General features: G+C 52.4%; 1 long non-coding RNA gene across 1 annotated transcript; it reads left to right on the forward strand.

Annotated features, from left to right (window-relative positions):
* Positions 1-7,951: 7,951 nt before the first annotated feature.
* Positions 7,952-8,418, forward strand: LOC127323339 (uncharacterized). The gene is made up of 3 exons (XR_007865568.1): positions 7,952-8,033; positions 8,149-8,171; positions 8,253-8,418. It is a non-coding gene; the product is annotated as an uncharacterized lncRNA (long non-coding RNA).
* Positions 8,419-16,089: the final 7,671 nt, after the last annotated feature.

The following is a 16,089-nucleotide window of genomic DNA, read 5'->3' on the forward strand; positions in this document are numbered from 1 at the left end:
GTACAAAATACATATTACTACTAAAATGCCACCTGTAAGTGAAAAAGTTTTAATTGCCGAATTCAATGGGTTGGCTTTCACCTGCATCATGTTTCACATATAGGTGTTTGGCAGTCCCTAATAAGTTGCTCGCGTAGCTTCGATATTGTTTAATTAGGTCACAAGCCCTAGGCGGCTCTAGGCGACAGCGACATGGCGACGACGACTGCCTCCCGTCGGCGGTCTTTCGAGACCGCATCTGACTTGAGCTCGCTGGCGTCCAAGTTGAAGAAAATGGCAAGATTTTCTTCCCAGGAATCGAGATCCTCGGGTGTCCTTCAATTTGATGCTAAATAAGAGGTCGAAGAAGTGACATTGCCACACTACACCAATGGTTTGTTGGCTCAATGACATGATCTTATTTTTCTCGGGCGTAAAGTTGCATGTAAATGCAATTTGTTGGTAATCGGCGAGGTGTGATTACGTAAAAAATAGCTCTCGGTAATTCATCGCCGAAGGACTAAGCGTCACTGGCATGCATACGCCATTCCTCCAATTATTTATTCTTCTCGGCTTCTTCTACTCTCGAACTACTGGGAGATGAAGGTTGTCACCTTGTCGCAATGTGGAGTGGCATGGCGATGGTGAGTGGTGTCACATGGCTCTTGGCTCTATAGCGCACATGTATGGGTGACCTCACTGAAGGAGAAGTAGAGGAGGTAGTGGGCCGTTTTCTATCCCGTCGCATCGCACGGGCATGTTTTCTAGTCTATACCTAATAATAAAGGAGCTAAGGTTTCTGCCAGAATTTTCGTCCAACTTTTTTTGGGACCGTTTTACCCTCCCACAAAAACGCATAATACACCAAATCGCCACAGTACCCGTTCGTTGGTTCTTTCCTTTTCCTCCTCCACCGCGTCCGTTTCCACACGTCGCGAGAAGGTCACGGGAAAGGCCGGAGGCGGACGTGGCCGACCAATTGGAGTGCGGCGGCGACTTACTGGCGTCGGAGGCTAGCGGAATCTTCAGGGATACGGGCGCACAGAGGTCGCCGCGGCCACATCTTCTACGGCGATATACGGCGGCGGTGGGCGACGGCGGCTGGTCCACGGGTGCCTCTGCAACGCCTCTGTAGAAGGGTTTTGGGGAAAGCCTCTCACGTGTAATACATGGGGTTCCTGTGTTTATATATTGGGCCAAAGGCCAAGGGTTAGGGTACAATTACAATTAGAGTACAATACAAATACAACTAATCTATAGCTATATGTACACGCTAACACCCCCCCTCCCCCCCCCCCGCAGTCGCAGCGGGAGGCTCTCGGACGCAAAGACTGGACCGAAAGTCGAGGAAGAGCTGAGTAGGCAGCCCCTTAGTCATCACATCAGCGAACTGAAGAGAAGACGGAACATGTAATACCCGAACCTCGCCAAGAGACACCTTCTCGCGAACGAAGTGGATGTCGATCTCGATATGCTTGGTTCGGCGATGCTGGACTGGATTAGAGGACATGTATATGGCAGAAACATTGTCACAATAAACCAGAGTAGCAGAACGAAGAGGTCGATGAAGCTCCTGGAGAACCTGCCGTATCCAACAGCACTCAGCAACGGCATGTGCCACGGCCCGATATTCGGGCTCTGCACTGGATCGTGAAACAGTCGTCTGTCGCCTAGAGGACCAGGAGATAAGACTGTCACCATAGTAGACGCAGTAGCCGGATGTCGATCGGCGGGAGTCAGGACATCCCGCCCAGTCAGCATCAGAGTAAGCCATGAGTGATGTTGAGGAGGAGGCCTGGAGATGAAGACCGAACTCCAGTGTGCCGCGCACGTAGCGAAGCACTCGCTTCACCAGGGAAAGGTGAGGGGCACGAGGTGCATGCATGTGCAAACAGATTTGTTGCACTGCTTAGGAGATGTCAGGACGTGTCAGCGTAAGGTACTGAAGAGCACCAGCTAGACTCCTGTACTCGGTAGCATCAGCTAGAGGGTCACCATCAGAACCAGAAAGATTAGCTTGAGTATCAACAGGGGTAGCCACATGATGGCAATCTGACATGCCAGCTCGCTGCAGAAGATCTGTCGCATACTGCCGCTGAGAGAGGAAGAGTCCATCGATGTTTCGTGTCACAGCAATACCCAGAAAGAAGTGAAGTGGTCCAAGATCTGTCATGGCGAACTCCCGATGAAGCTGATCAAGAAGACCCTGAAGGAACTGGGCAGAGGAGGCAGTCACAATAATATCATCCACATAGAGCAAGAGATAGGCAGTGTCCACTCCGGACCTAAGCACAAACAGCGAGGTATCCGTGGCAGAAGCAACAAATCCTAGCGTCGCGAGATGAGTAGCAAATCGTTGATACCACGCTCGGGGGGCCTGCTTTAATCCATATAAGGACTTGTGTAGGCGACACACGTGATCAGGACGAGCTTCATCAACAAAACCAGGAGGCTGCTGGCAATAAACCACTTCATCGAGATTGCCGTTAAGAAAGGCATTCTTGACATCAAGCTGACGAATAGGCCAAGAGCTAGAAACAACGATGGTGAGAACCAACCGGATGGTAGCAGGCTTGACAACAGGACTGAACGTCTCATCATAGTCAATTCCAGGACGCTGGGAATAACCACGAACCACCCATCGAGCTTTGTACCGCGCTAGAGTGCCATGTGAGTGAAACTTGTGCCGAAAGATCCACTTGCCGGTGACAATGTTGGTGCCAGGAGGGCGAGGTACAAGAGACCAGGTGTTGTTGTCGAGGAGAGCCTGATGCTCATCAGCCATGGCCGACCGCCAATTGGGGTCCTGCATGGCCTGACGATAAGTTGTAGGCAGAGGTGCAATCGTTGTGTTGGAGACATGAAGATTGAGCCTGTCCTTCGGGCGACTGACATGCCCAGACCTCGTGACTGTAACCGCAGGTGCCGCAGCAGACGGTGCAACAGGGGTCGATAACGAGGTCGTGGAGGTCTGTCGGGCGGCAGATGAAGAGGCTGCGGCAGCCGGTGCAGGCGGCCTGGTGGCCGAGGCAGCCGGCGTGGTAGCCGGGGCGGCCGGCCGGGTGACCGGGGCAGCCGGCGGGGCAGCCGGTGCAGCCGGTCTGGTGACCGGGGCAGTCGGCGCGGATGCCGGTGCAACCGGGCGAGCGACCGGGGCTGGAGCACGGGCGGCAGCGGTAGCCTGTCCCGCAGGTGGTCTGTCCAGGTCGGTGAAGAGGAAGTCGAGCCGTCGTGGCAGCTCCGGCTGTGCCGTGGGAGGGGCAGCAGCAATCTGAAACGGAAAAATAGTCTCATCGAAGACAACATGTCGCGAGATTAGCACTTTTCCTGTAGACGGATCATAGCATCGGTACCCCCAATGATTAGACGGATAACCAAGGAAAACACAAGGAAGAGAACGAGGACTCAGTTTGTGTTTAGTGGTGGACGTCACATTGGGGTAACAAAGACAACCAAAAACCCGTAGGCGATCATAGGGTGGTGACCGACCATGGAGAAGGGTGTAAGCAATCCGTGACTTGATCGCGGTGCTAGGACGCCGGTTTAGAAGATAGGTAGCGGTGGCGAGCGCTTCAGCCCAAAACTGTGAGGGAGCATGTGCATGGAACATGATAGTGCGCATAGTGTCATTGATGGTGCGAATAGCACGCTCGGCCTTGCCATTTTGCTGCGAGGTGTAAGGACACGAAAGACGGAGTATGGTACCGTTAGAGTTTAGAAGTGTATTAACAGCAGAGTTGATGAACTCGGTGCCGTTGTCTGTTTGAAGAGAACGAATAGTGGTGTTGAATTGAGTACTGGCGTACGACCAATAGTAGTGAGAATAGTCATCGACAATCACAAAGTAATAGCGAAAACCAGAGTTACTAACAATTGGAGATGTCCATAAATCACAGTGAATCAAATCAAAAACAACACTAGACGATGTAGTAGACGAACTAAACGGCAACCGCACATGTTTGCCGAGCTGACAGGCGTGGCAAACAGATGGGCGGCGCACTTTATTACACTTGATAAACGCTAAACGCCGAAGAGAGGTCATAGCATCATGGCCAGGGTGACCAAGACGTTGATGCCAGAGATCTTCAGGGGCGGTGACCAGCAGGGCGGAGGTGGACGCATGGCGGTGACGACTATGGCGGTGGAAGACGGTGCCAGGGAAAGTGTAAAGATCTCCATCACTATTGCAACGAAGGATCACACGACGAGTCTTCAGGTCCTTCACAGAGAGACCAAAGGCGTCAAACTCAATAGTGCAAGCATTATCGCGAGTAAATTTGCGAATAGAAAGCAAATTACGAATAAGGCGAGGAACATGGAGGACATTGTTGAGTTTGAAGGAGTGGCCAGTGGGAGAGGAAAAGCTGACATGACCGGAAGACGTAATGGGAATATTACTACCGTTGCCGACGGTGACAAAGTGTGGAGGCGAGAGGGGTACCGAGCTAGAGAAATTACCATCATCATTGGTCATGTGCGAGGAGGCCCCCGAGTCCATGACCCAGCCGCCCTGTTGAAGGGCGAGGCTGTTCAGCGCGGCGATGAGCGCCGAGTTGTCCCATGTTGGTGTAGAGGACGATGATGGAGCCGACTAGAAGAGCGGCGCCGCAGTGGTGTGGTACGCCTGGGGGGCCGCGGGACGCGGACCGAGGATGCCAGGGGCACGCCACTACCCATTGCCAGGCGAGAAACACACCCAGGGGCCCGAAGGGGCAGGCGTCGCGGGGCGTTGGGTGGTGGAGCCACCGCCGTTCCGAGGCTTGTTCTTCTTTTGCTTGGTGAAGGGTTTGCCCGAGCCGGTGGAGGAGGAGTCACCACGGCAGGCCGTGCCAGTGCACGAGGGCGCCGAGGGGCGCGCTTGGGCGACGAGGGCGGTAGACACCGCGTTGGAGGCGGCGTTGGCCTGCTGCATCTCCTCCATGAGAAGCATGCTCCGTGCCCTAACGAAGGTGGGCAGCGGATGCGTCATGGATATGACGGTGGCGGCCGAGGCGAACCGAGGCCCGAGCCCGCGCAGAGTGTTGAGGACGAGCGCGCGGTTGGAGACCGGGGAGTCGTTGTCGGCGAGGGCGTCGGCGAGCTGCTTCTGCCGGCGACAGTACTCGGCGATCGAGGAGGCGCCTTGGCCAGCTGACGGAAGTCATTGTCGAGGTAGATCGCTTTGCTGGCTTTGTTGGCGGAGAAGAGCTCGAGGAGGGAGAGCCAAAGCTGGCGCGCCGTCTGGTCGCGGGAGAGGACCATGTCGGCCACGTCCTCGCTGATCCCGGAGTGGAGGTAGTTGAGGACGGCGTAGTCGTTGGAGGACCACGTCGGATCGGCGGGGTTGGCGGCGGTGGTGCCGTCGACGTGGCCGATGAGGCCGGCACGGCCGATGGAGGCTTTCATATAGATGCTCCACTTGGTGTAGTTGGCGTCGTCGAGGGAGAGGACGACCGGCGCATTGCTGCGCGTCACGCCGCCGGCAGGAAGGGAGCTGGCAGGGAGGGAGACGAGGGCACCCAAGGTGGCGTCGAGGTGACCAGGGGAGCTCATCGTGGCAGCGGAAGGGAGCGGCGGCGGCGGCTCTAGATGGACTAGGCGGCGGCGGCTTGGTTAGGGTTTAGGATCGAAACGTATCTGATATATTGTAGAAGGGTTTTGGGGACGTGTAGTACGTGGGGTTGCTGTGTTTATATATTGGACCAAAGATCAAGGGTTAGGGTACAATTACAATTAAAGTACAATACAAATACAACTAATCTATAGTTATATGTACACGCTAACAGCCTCAACGCAGGTTGTGTCCAACTAATCTGTGCTACGTCCGATCCCGTCGGAGTTCACCCATACCCAGGCCAGCGCCCGGCGCGCGCGCGCCGTCGACTCGCGACCAACAGCCACGACGCGCGACCTGGACCTCCCGCGGCAGCGCGCGTGGCCTCGCCCGGCGGGATCCAACGCGTCCTGGTTGTGGTGGCTACTGCGCGCTCCCCTTCCGGTGGCAGCTCCTTGGCCGGCGCTCCCGGTGTCCCTCGATACGGGATATTCCGCCGATTTGGCAACCCAAGGCCGATTTGTTTGTGGAAAGTCACGAGGAAAGCCACCTTGTATTGTTGGTGAAGTGAGACTGGGTTCGTCAATCTTCATCCCCAGATGCTGGCCACCCGGAGAAGCGAGAGTACGGGGCGGCGGCCTGAGGGTCACGCGCAAAATTCTTTGTGATTTCCTCCCTCACTCTAGCTACTAGAGGGGAGATAGGAGTAGGGGAACAACCAAGAGGGAGGAGGTCGACAGGTCGTGGACTCGTGGCCATTGAGGGGAAATAAGGAAGGAAAATTTCGGCCAAGGCCGGGGATTAGGTAGTGGGAGATGGGCGATCGGAATTGCTCCGCACACGATGATTGAGGTACGAACTCTGTACGATGCTCTCCATAGTGCTAACTTTCCTTTAGGTCAATCACGCTAATTAATCCCCAGCCCAGTGCTATGTGCCCAAGTCCGAGCCCAGGCCAAACCATGATCTAGTGCCCAGTTCGTTCAATCTACAAAAAGTATATATAACATAAAATCACCACTTTAAAATGCTAATTAGCATTTCCAGTGGCCTCCCCCAAAACCTGTCCGAAAATAGCGTTGGATCGAGCGTTTAGGGGACGTCGCCGCGTGTTGCCGTTTTTGGAGCACGACTGTTTCCAGTCGCGTCACCCAAACAAAATTTTAAGAAATTCAATTTTACCGAAAACACTCAAATTCAGTCAAAATTGTTATATATTACAACATTTTGAATGAAATTCGACCAAACTTAAACATAAAATAAACTAATAGCGTCTGTGGCGGACGGAGTGGTCGTAGCACTCGAAGAAGTTATAGTCCCAGTCGGCGGGCCCGTCTTTCACCGCACCGCTGGGATCGCCATTGTCGTCGCGCGGTCGTTAGCGAAGGAGCGCTGTCACCTCAATCTCTTCCTCCTTGACCTCTGGCTTTGGGACGAGAAGAGCGGCGCGGCTACGGGTAGCCCGCAGTTGGGGCACCGGCTCGCGGACCAGAGGGTAGGCGACGGGTTAAACCCCGCACGCATGCCTCTGCGTCGCTCACGATGTTGTCCCACTTTGCGTGATGGATGATTAGTGTTTTGTGCAAAAAAAAAACTTACCTAAAATTTCCGGTTGATCTCGGTGGGAGCCTATATAGTTACTCGATGCAACCATCTGCTAACGGTTCCTCAAACTTCTATTTCCAAAGCATCGGGTGGCGTCATATTAGTAGGCTGCAAAATGGGCTTTTAAATTTTTGACAGTTGATACATGTCTCAACCCTATGTGATCCATGATTGTAAACTTTTAAATATTTGAAGCGTTGCATCGAGTAAAAAGTTTTGTGCATCTATTGATGCAGAGGCCAGGTTTCTCCCTATTTCGAAAAGAAAAAAGAACTTCAAAAATTCTGGTTGATTTTTATCTCAAAAATATAAAATCATATAAAATAATAAATTTAGCTATAAAGTGGTGCTTTTATGCTAATAACTCATCTAGAAGGTGAGGCGGTTAATTAGTCCTCTATCTCGTGCCCTTTGTGCCCATGCAAGTCGCTCCTCTCATGGAGATCACCTTACACATGTGTAGAAATGGCAGAACAGCTCAAGGCCGAGCCAAGGGCATAAGACATAGCTGCTTTTGTAAAAGAAAATGATTACCGGATCTTCTCCCAAGTTCCTAGCCCCGGCCCAAACATAAACCCAGTCAATTCTTCCTTCCGTTGCCTCGCGTGTGGGAAGCTTGAAATGGCAGAACAGCTCAAGGCCGAGCCAAGGGCATAAGACATAGCTGCTTTTGTAAAAAAAAAATGATTACCGGATCTTCTCCCAAGTTCCTAGCCCCGGCCCAAACATAAACCCAGTCAATTCTTCCTTCCGTTGCCTCGCGTGTGGGAAGCTTGCTGCCTCCTAGCGTCGTACAGGTATCGGACGAGATATGTCGTATGTATAGCAGTGCTCATGGGCGATTTGTCCTCACTTCCGCGGCTGCCGCAGCAAGAATTGAGCCGACGGCCTGGGCATTGGATCTCAGTTTGCTTTGGTACTCCATATTTTTACTTCTCTGATCTAGATTTTCTCTCCCTATTTTTTTTCCTTGACCTGGATCTTCTTTTCCAACATTACTAAGTTGAATGTGTTCATAAATGTATGTGTAGGGAGTCTGGATCCTACCTGGAAGGTCTGTTTCTCGCACCGCTGGCATTATCCTCTGCCTCCCCTGATCTCATTCAGTTTGAAGTGTTGCTGTTGCTACGTTTAGGGGCACAACTTCTTGGTTTTTTGCTAACGAAGTTGAACGTTTGACGTCTGAAGAACAGCATACTCGGTGGCTAAAGTTGAAAAATGAGAGGAGTCCATAAGGAGGAAGTGATCTGTGGTAAGTGGTAACTCACTAATACCAATTAGACTACCACCTAACGGTGCTGCTACACGATTTTCGGCAGTGGTGCAACCTGTCAAGGCCTCTCACCAAACGTCGATGATGGTGCAAGCCGACGATGCGTCTCACTGGAGCTTTGAATGATTGGGCGGTGGGACGAGCTGCAGGGTTTTTCGGTCAGTAGGTGTGTACGTGGTGGTCTAGAGAGGGTGATTTGATATTTTGATCGAACGGCTGCACACGTCCTGCTAATATGACACTGCAGGTAGGTTTAACCGTAGCATGGTAAGAGCATCTCCACTCGTTGGCGCTCCCCACGGCGAAATCCGGACGAAACAACCGCCGGATTGGACGAAATTAAGTCGTGGGGAGTACCGTATTTCCAGTCGTCCACCCGGAGTTCGGCGGACATAGTTTAAATTCAAACAAAGCGTCGTCCCGCGCTACAAGTACGGCCAGTTGATCGGCAAAAGGAGCAAAAGGATCAGCCACAGATCGGCGATCGGAGGGAAATTACACGGAAACAGGCTCATCGGCAGTCCCGGCCGGCACGGCGGTGTCCGACGGACCAGTTTCCTCACACGCCGTGGCCGAAGCGGCTGCGGCAGTCGACGACGAGGCTGCGGCAGTGGACGTCGAAGCAGCGGCAGTGGACGACGGTGAGGAAGCCGAGGTAGGAGCCGGCGGAGACGACGAAGGACTGGCCGGAGTGGCTCGGAGGATGTCGCTGCGGTGGCCCTGGTACCAATTCCTCGTCTCGTCGTCCATCAGTTCCATGTTGCCGCCGCCCATCAGGAACGCCAAGTCTGTGTTCCTCTTCTTCGCCGCCGCCGTCGTCTTCAGCAGGGCGATCCGGACGCCTTGGTTGGCGAGCATCTCCCGCCACCTGCCGTCGAACTTGTCGTTCCTCCCGTCGGCGTGCGACCTCAAGTCGGCCCAGCACTTGTCGATCGACGCCTGCATCCTGTCGGCGGGATTGCCCGTCTTTTTGAGCTCTTTGAGCTTCTTCTGGCCTTGTTCAGGGCGTCCTTCCGCCGCGCCAGCCGCCGGAGCGTCGGGGTTGTACGGCTCGGTCTTGCTCTTCGAGAGGGTCGTGCGGGTTTCCTTCCACTTCTCGCAGTTCTCGAGGCGGGCGTAGACATTCAGGAACTTGAACTGCATGCCGGTGTCGTCCGAGTACATGTCCAAAGCACAGCGCAGCTGGGGAAAAAGAGTACGGCGATACGGGTCAGCTCACGACGATGTACCTTGGTGATGCAGGGTCGACGGAGCATACCTTTTGCTCCAAGTCGTGGCCGCTGATCGGCCGTTCTTCGACCTCCTCCTGTATGCCGTGCCATTTGCTGCACGCCGTCTGCATGATCTCCCAATGGGTGGCCATTGCCTTGTCTCCCCGGTACACGTTCATGTTCGTCTTGTTGAAGTAGGGATCGACGAGTTTGCGTTCCTCGTACGCCTGCTTCACTCGAAGCCAATATGTGTCGAACGTCTGATTGGCCCCGTTTATGCTGTTCATGGACACGGTCATCCAAGCTTCGGCGAGGTACTCCTCTTCCTTCGGCGTCCATTTGATACGCGGTTCGGCAGGCGGCGAGTCCTTCCTCCTCTTCTTCTTCCCCTTCGACAGGTTGGCGGCGGCTTGAGTTGGCTCTTCTTCTCCTTCGTATTCTTCTTCGACGGCTTGGCTTCCGTCGGCCACATCCTCCACATACTCGTTACGCGCCGCCACAGCTGCCGTCGCCCTCGCCTCCTCTTGCGTGAAGAACCCCGGGCTCACGGCGGCGGCGGCCATGAAGAACCCCGGGCTCGCAGCGGCGGCCATGGAGCCGGAGGTGATCATCTCGTGGATCTCCTCTTCGTTCGGCGCCGCCATCGCACCGAACGGGAGCGGCCCTCGTCGCATGACCGGCGAGGTGCCCTCGAACTGGCCGCCGCTGCCGACGTCAAGCTCGGGCGTGAACCTGGACGGTTGGACGTAGGCGCCGTCTTCGAACATGGCAGGCGGCGACGGCGAGTACATCGAAGGGGAGAAGGACGACGGGGAACTGCTTGTACCTTGCGCCGGCCATTGGCCGGGGAACATGGCGCCGCCGCCGCCGCTAAAGGCCATGCTGATCTTCCTCGCTTGTTCGACCTGGGCCGCCGCCGCCGCCCTCTTGGCGGCGGCTTTTTTCACCCTCTCCGCCCTGCCGCTTGTTTCCACCTCGCGCCGTTTCTCGTCCGCCGCCCACTGTGCGTTCGTCATGCCCGGCGGCCGCTCCTTCTTCGCCCGCGGCTTCCTCGTCGTCGCCTTCGGCGGCATTGCGGTGGACGAGAAGACGAGGAGGAAAGCGGTGGTGGACGAGAAGACGCCGCCGGGAACTGGAACTGGAAGACGAGGAGAATGGACAAATTCAGCGGGAGAGAATGGGGATATGCAAGCAAATTGGAGGGAATGGGGATATGCAAGCAAATTGGAGGGAAAATCGACAGGATTTGGTTTTCCTGTCGCCGACTACGCGGGTCCACACGACGTTTCGCGCCAAAATCTTTCGTCCGGAGTCCCCGAGCGCGCCCCGGGGGTACGGGGTTGGCGTGGGCTCGCCGGATGGATGAAGGGCCAAATCCGGACGAAAACGAGAAACCGGGGGCGCGACTGGGCCGATTTACGCCATCCGGATGGAAAAAACGTCGCTCGGGGGCCTCGTCGGGGGACGAGTGGAGATGCTCTAAGTACCTGTGAGTATTTGTTACATTCTTGTTATATACAAAAGTGCTGGCCACAAATTTATTCTTCTACATGACTACTGAAACTTGTCATGCTCTTGACCAATACATAGGGTATATTCCATTTTTGTGCAGAAGCTAAAACTAATACTACTATGAAAATCTATAAATCTAGCCACACAAATATGCATGGTCTAGACATGAAAAATCGGGTTATTTAATTGTGAGTAGCTTTTCAAAATAGAACACTAAAATAACTATTGAACTCATTATCGATCTATAGGTCTAGAAAATTATTCTGATCGACATAGGCGTCGCGTTGCCACCTGGCATTAAGGGCGGGGTGTTACGTGGCATTCTATTAGAAGTTAAACCTAGCCTCTCATAATCGAGAGAAGAAGAGAGAAATCAAGCCGAGGCGAGTTAGACGGGAAAAATTGCTTCGCGCTGATTTTGTTGATCTGTTCTTTTCCGTGCAACGCACGGGCATCATAATACGCCAAATACCATCGTACCGGTTCATTTTTTTTTTCCTTTTTGCTCCTCTACTCTCCAACCGAGACGAGCCGCGCGCCTCCGGCCTCCGGCCAGGCCCCCGCCGCCAGCCCATCTCCTGTGCGCCTCCCAGTGCCGGACATGCCCCCACCGCCGGCGCCCCTCCTTTCCCTGCCGGCATTACATTACCTCGTCCCACCGAGACACCCTGGCATGTGAAGGCCACCCGAGAGCCGAGACGCCCGTTCCTTGTCGACGGTGCTGCCTCTGTTCCGCCCCAGACTCCCCTCCTCAGAGAGGGACGCGACGGAGGGCGTTTTCGTGCCGGAGGCGGTCGGGATATGGTGAGCGTTTTCGTGCGGGGGGAGTGCGGGATGAATACTGTCGGGCGTTTTCGTGCGGGATCTGACGCGGTGTTCCCTTTCTGTCCGCTCCTCCCATCGCCCAACCAAACTAGCGAACAGAGACGCGGTGATGCGCGCGAGGAAAAACTGGGCATACGTTGCAGTCCCGGTTGCTGCCAAACGACGAGGCGAGGGGCGAGCAGGCGCAGGTCCAGGGAGGACAAACTAGGGGCGCCATGGCATACCAGCACAGCGGCACGGCCGCGCGTCGTTGCGTGGAAGCCACCAGGCTGAGCCGCGCGCAACGGTAGAAGAGAAACGAATGTGCGCTGTCGGCACGTCGGCAAAGCTGAGCTCGGGGAGGCCACCGCTAGCGACGCCATCACCTCCTTCCTGCCCGGCAAGCGAGCACCACGGCGAGACGCAGTGCATCTCCAGGATAGAGGGGCATGGTCGTAGGCTCGTAGCGGGCGGATCCTCGAGCAGCTGGGCGACTTTATTGACGGCAAAGCAGAGCCGAAGCCGCCGCATGGAGAAGGTGTGTAGAGGAATTCATCGCAGGCCGAGGGAAGGATGGAGGGGGTCAGCTCGCCTAGGTAATTCTCGGTGGTGATGGCCAGATTTGAGCAGACGGTGGTAGCTGGAGCAAAACCGACAAAGAGAAAGGGGAACGAGAGTTGTCCGCCTATGCTTGCTGCGTGCAGACTGCTAGAGAGAAAGACATCTACTGATTTGCATCTACTGTATTGCAAGAACTGCTGAGATGGAGGTGGCAGAGAAGCGCTTTGCCGCGACTGATGTGAGTTCTGCCTGTGGATTGAGATGTACAACACGTCTAAGCTACTGGTATGGTCTAGGTGAAAATCCATCGATTCTAAGAGTGGGTGCATGATGCTTGAGATGTAATATCTTGGATATCCATCGATTGCAAGAATTGTGTGATACGGTGTAGTACGGGTGCCTATTGAATTTCTATTAAGAGATTTCTATTTTCGTGCCCTCGGGTCCTTAGTTGTGCTCAGTTTTCCCCAGCTCCTTAGTTTTTCCTCAGTTTTACCCAAGCCTTTGTCTGAAACCATCACACGTGATGTAATGGCCGGTTGCCCGATGGTTGACCGTTATCTTCTGACTAGTGGGGCCACGTAGAGCCCGCAAAGACACGTCAGACCATCCATCTTTGTTTGACCGTAAGCATCGGTGTATCCCTGACCAAAACGCGCACGAGTGGGGTTTCGGTATATCGAATGACAAGTGGGCCATGGTGCTGATACAATGGGCAATACACGGGTAGGAATAGATTTTTAAACGGAGCTCTACAGCGATGGCACGGAGGAGGTGGCCTGCGGGGTGCCGAGATGAGATCGACGTCCACAAAGAACTGCATGAGGCGAGACCAGACGCATTAGATAGATATGAACTAGACGCGTTTAACCATGCAAAGAAGAGAAGAAATGGTCGACGACATCGACGACTACCTCAAAACTTTGACTGACCGTGTCCGACACGAACGCGAGCAATGTAGAGAAAACTAGTGTCTCTCCTTTCTGGCGTGTATAGATGGGTGCTAGAAGAGTGTGGTGGCAAAGGGGAAGACCTCGCGGTGGTCTGTGGCGTCCAGCATAGCGGGGCGGCGTGGCCGTGCCCACAGCGGCGTGCATGCATGTTCGGCATTGGCATCAGCATGTACGTTCGGCATTGGCCTCGGCGGTATCTCTGGTGTGTCAGTGATCGAATGAGGGGACGGGATTGACGGTGCATCCCGAAGGTGACCTAGCAGTGGCGGCGAGCATAGTAGTTCTGACCATGCCGATATCGGCATCGGCATCGTTTGGAGGCTGTGGTGCTCGAATCAAGGTGGGATTTGTTTCTTGTACGCCAAAAGTGATTTGAAACAAGTTTCGTGTTGAAGGTTAGGTAACGAAAGTTTGTAACTAAGCCCAAAATTATACTAGCGTCATGGTGAGGTTCTTTTTGATAGAGCTATACGGTTGGGCAAACTTTTTTGACACTTTTTAGATAGGGTTCCTTGTTGTTACACGTATGGCATCATGTATGGCAAATTTGGGGTCATTTGGAGATGTTCGAAAAAATCACTTTGCTTAAACGCACGCCGTTTCGTCTCACTGAAACCAGCTTTTCTAACAAGGTGATTTTTTCTACATTCTCTAAATGACCTCAAATTTCATACAGCTGATCTTCTATACATAGATAGATAGATTGTTTCGTTTTTACATTTTTCGAACTTTTTTATTTCCCTTTATAATACCCAATTGATTTTCAGATTTTGTAACAAGTTATGGCATCATGTATGGCATCATTTTCGCCCTAAATTTCAAATTTTATGAAACTTTCCCTTTTAGATATTCCTTGTTGTTATAGATATGGCATCATGTATGCCAAATTTGGTTAGGTCTCACTGAAACCAGCTTTTGTAACAAGTTAGGTTTTTTCGACCTTCTCAAAAGGGATTTTTTTCTACCTTCTCTAAATGACCTCAAAAATCATACAGACGATCTTCTATACAAAGATAGGTAGATTTTTTGCGTGAAAAGTAATGGATACAACAAATCGGTGATGATTTATCATTTTTTCATGAAAATTAATGGCTACAACAAATCGGTGATGGTTTATCATTTTTTGCGTGAAAATTAATGGCTACAACAAATCGGTGATGGTTTATCATTTTTTGCGTGAAAATTAATGGCTACAACAAATCAGTGATGGTTTATTATTTTTTGCGTGAAAATTAATGGCTACAACAAATCGGTGATGGTTTATTATTTTTTCGTGAAAATTAATGGCTACAACAAATCGGTGATGGTTTATCATTTTTTGCGTGAAAATTAATGGCTACAACAAATCGGTGATGGTTTATCATTTTTTTCGTGAAAATTAATGGCTACAACAAATCGGTGATGGTTTATCATTTTTTGCGTGAAAATTAATGGCTACAACAAATCGGTGATGGTTTATCATTTTTTGCGTGAAAAGTAATGCCTAAAAGAGTTTATAATTTTTAGCGCGTGAAAATGAATACAGAAAACCGCCCTTTACCATACTTAGAGAGTGGAAGGTAACCGCCGACAGAGAGAGAGAGGGGTTATCCTGCCCGTTAGATCATACGATCAACGGTCGGCGGGCACGATCCGCGTGACATGGGCTAGACCAATCAGGGCAATGTTGCACGTCTGCGAGAATTTGTGGAGGGAGAGGGCAAAACTGAGTAGTATCAAGAAACCAAGGGCACCTGTGTAATAAACAGACTAAGAGATTCAAATATGAGATTTAAAAAAAGGAAAATGCGTGTTTTGTACAATGAAACCCATCTTGGCCTACCTCAAACTATTTGCAATACAAATATACATGAGTGTGAGAATTGTGGCCTCATTTAGACAAAGTATGTTTTGGGGAAAGCTGTTTTGGGAAAGGCTTATTGTGGAAAACCATGCACCTTCATAGCTACTAGGTGATTTGAGAAGGCCTTTGAGAAGTGGCAATTTGTGGTAAAACTTGATTTATCTATGACTTATCTATGTTTTGAGAACTGGCAATTTGTGGTAAAGACTCCATGAGTATGTGCCACTATTTTTCGGAATTTTTTGCACATTAAATGACTCATTTAACTAGTTAATCCCATTTGTTGACTGTCTGTTGACCAGCCACTTGAGGGTAAAACTGAGCATATTGCACTAGCCAGTATTAGCACTCAAGGGGAAAACTGAGCACACAAAAAATGCTAGTATATGACTCGAGGTTATACCTGAGTATATCTAAATTTCCAGGGTTAGACTCAAGGATGCGTGTTGCGGTGCAGAAATGGAAGACGTGCAATTGTTGACGCGTAGACGCGGGTCGCGGTGCAGAAGTCGAAGACTTGCAATCGTGGACGCGTGTCGCATTGCAGAAGTCCAAGACGTGCAGACGTGCAGCGGTGGACGTGTAGGACGCGGGTCGCATTAACCACCCCTCGCCTTTATAGACGCCTCCTCCCACTATCTCTGTCACTCTCACTCGCCCACGCAACGACGCCTCTCTCACGTCCCATCATCTTCTCCAAAGCAAAAAAACCCTCTCCCTGTCCCTCTCCTCTGCCGGCGAGATGGACAAGGAGAATGCCAATCCCATCGTCCACGGCGCCGTCGGCTCCAAGCGCGACGCCTCCCTCTTCGATG

The sequence above is a fragment of the Lolium perenne genome, chromosome 2 (genome assembly GCF_019359855.2).
Source record: "Lolium perenne isolate Kyuss_39 chromosome 2, Kyuss_2.0, whole genome shotgun sequence".
NCBI lineage: Eukaryota > Viridiplantae > Streptophyta > Magnoliopsida > Poales > Poaceae > Lolium > Lolium perenne.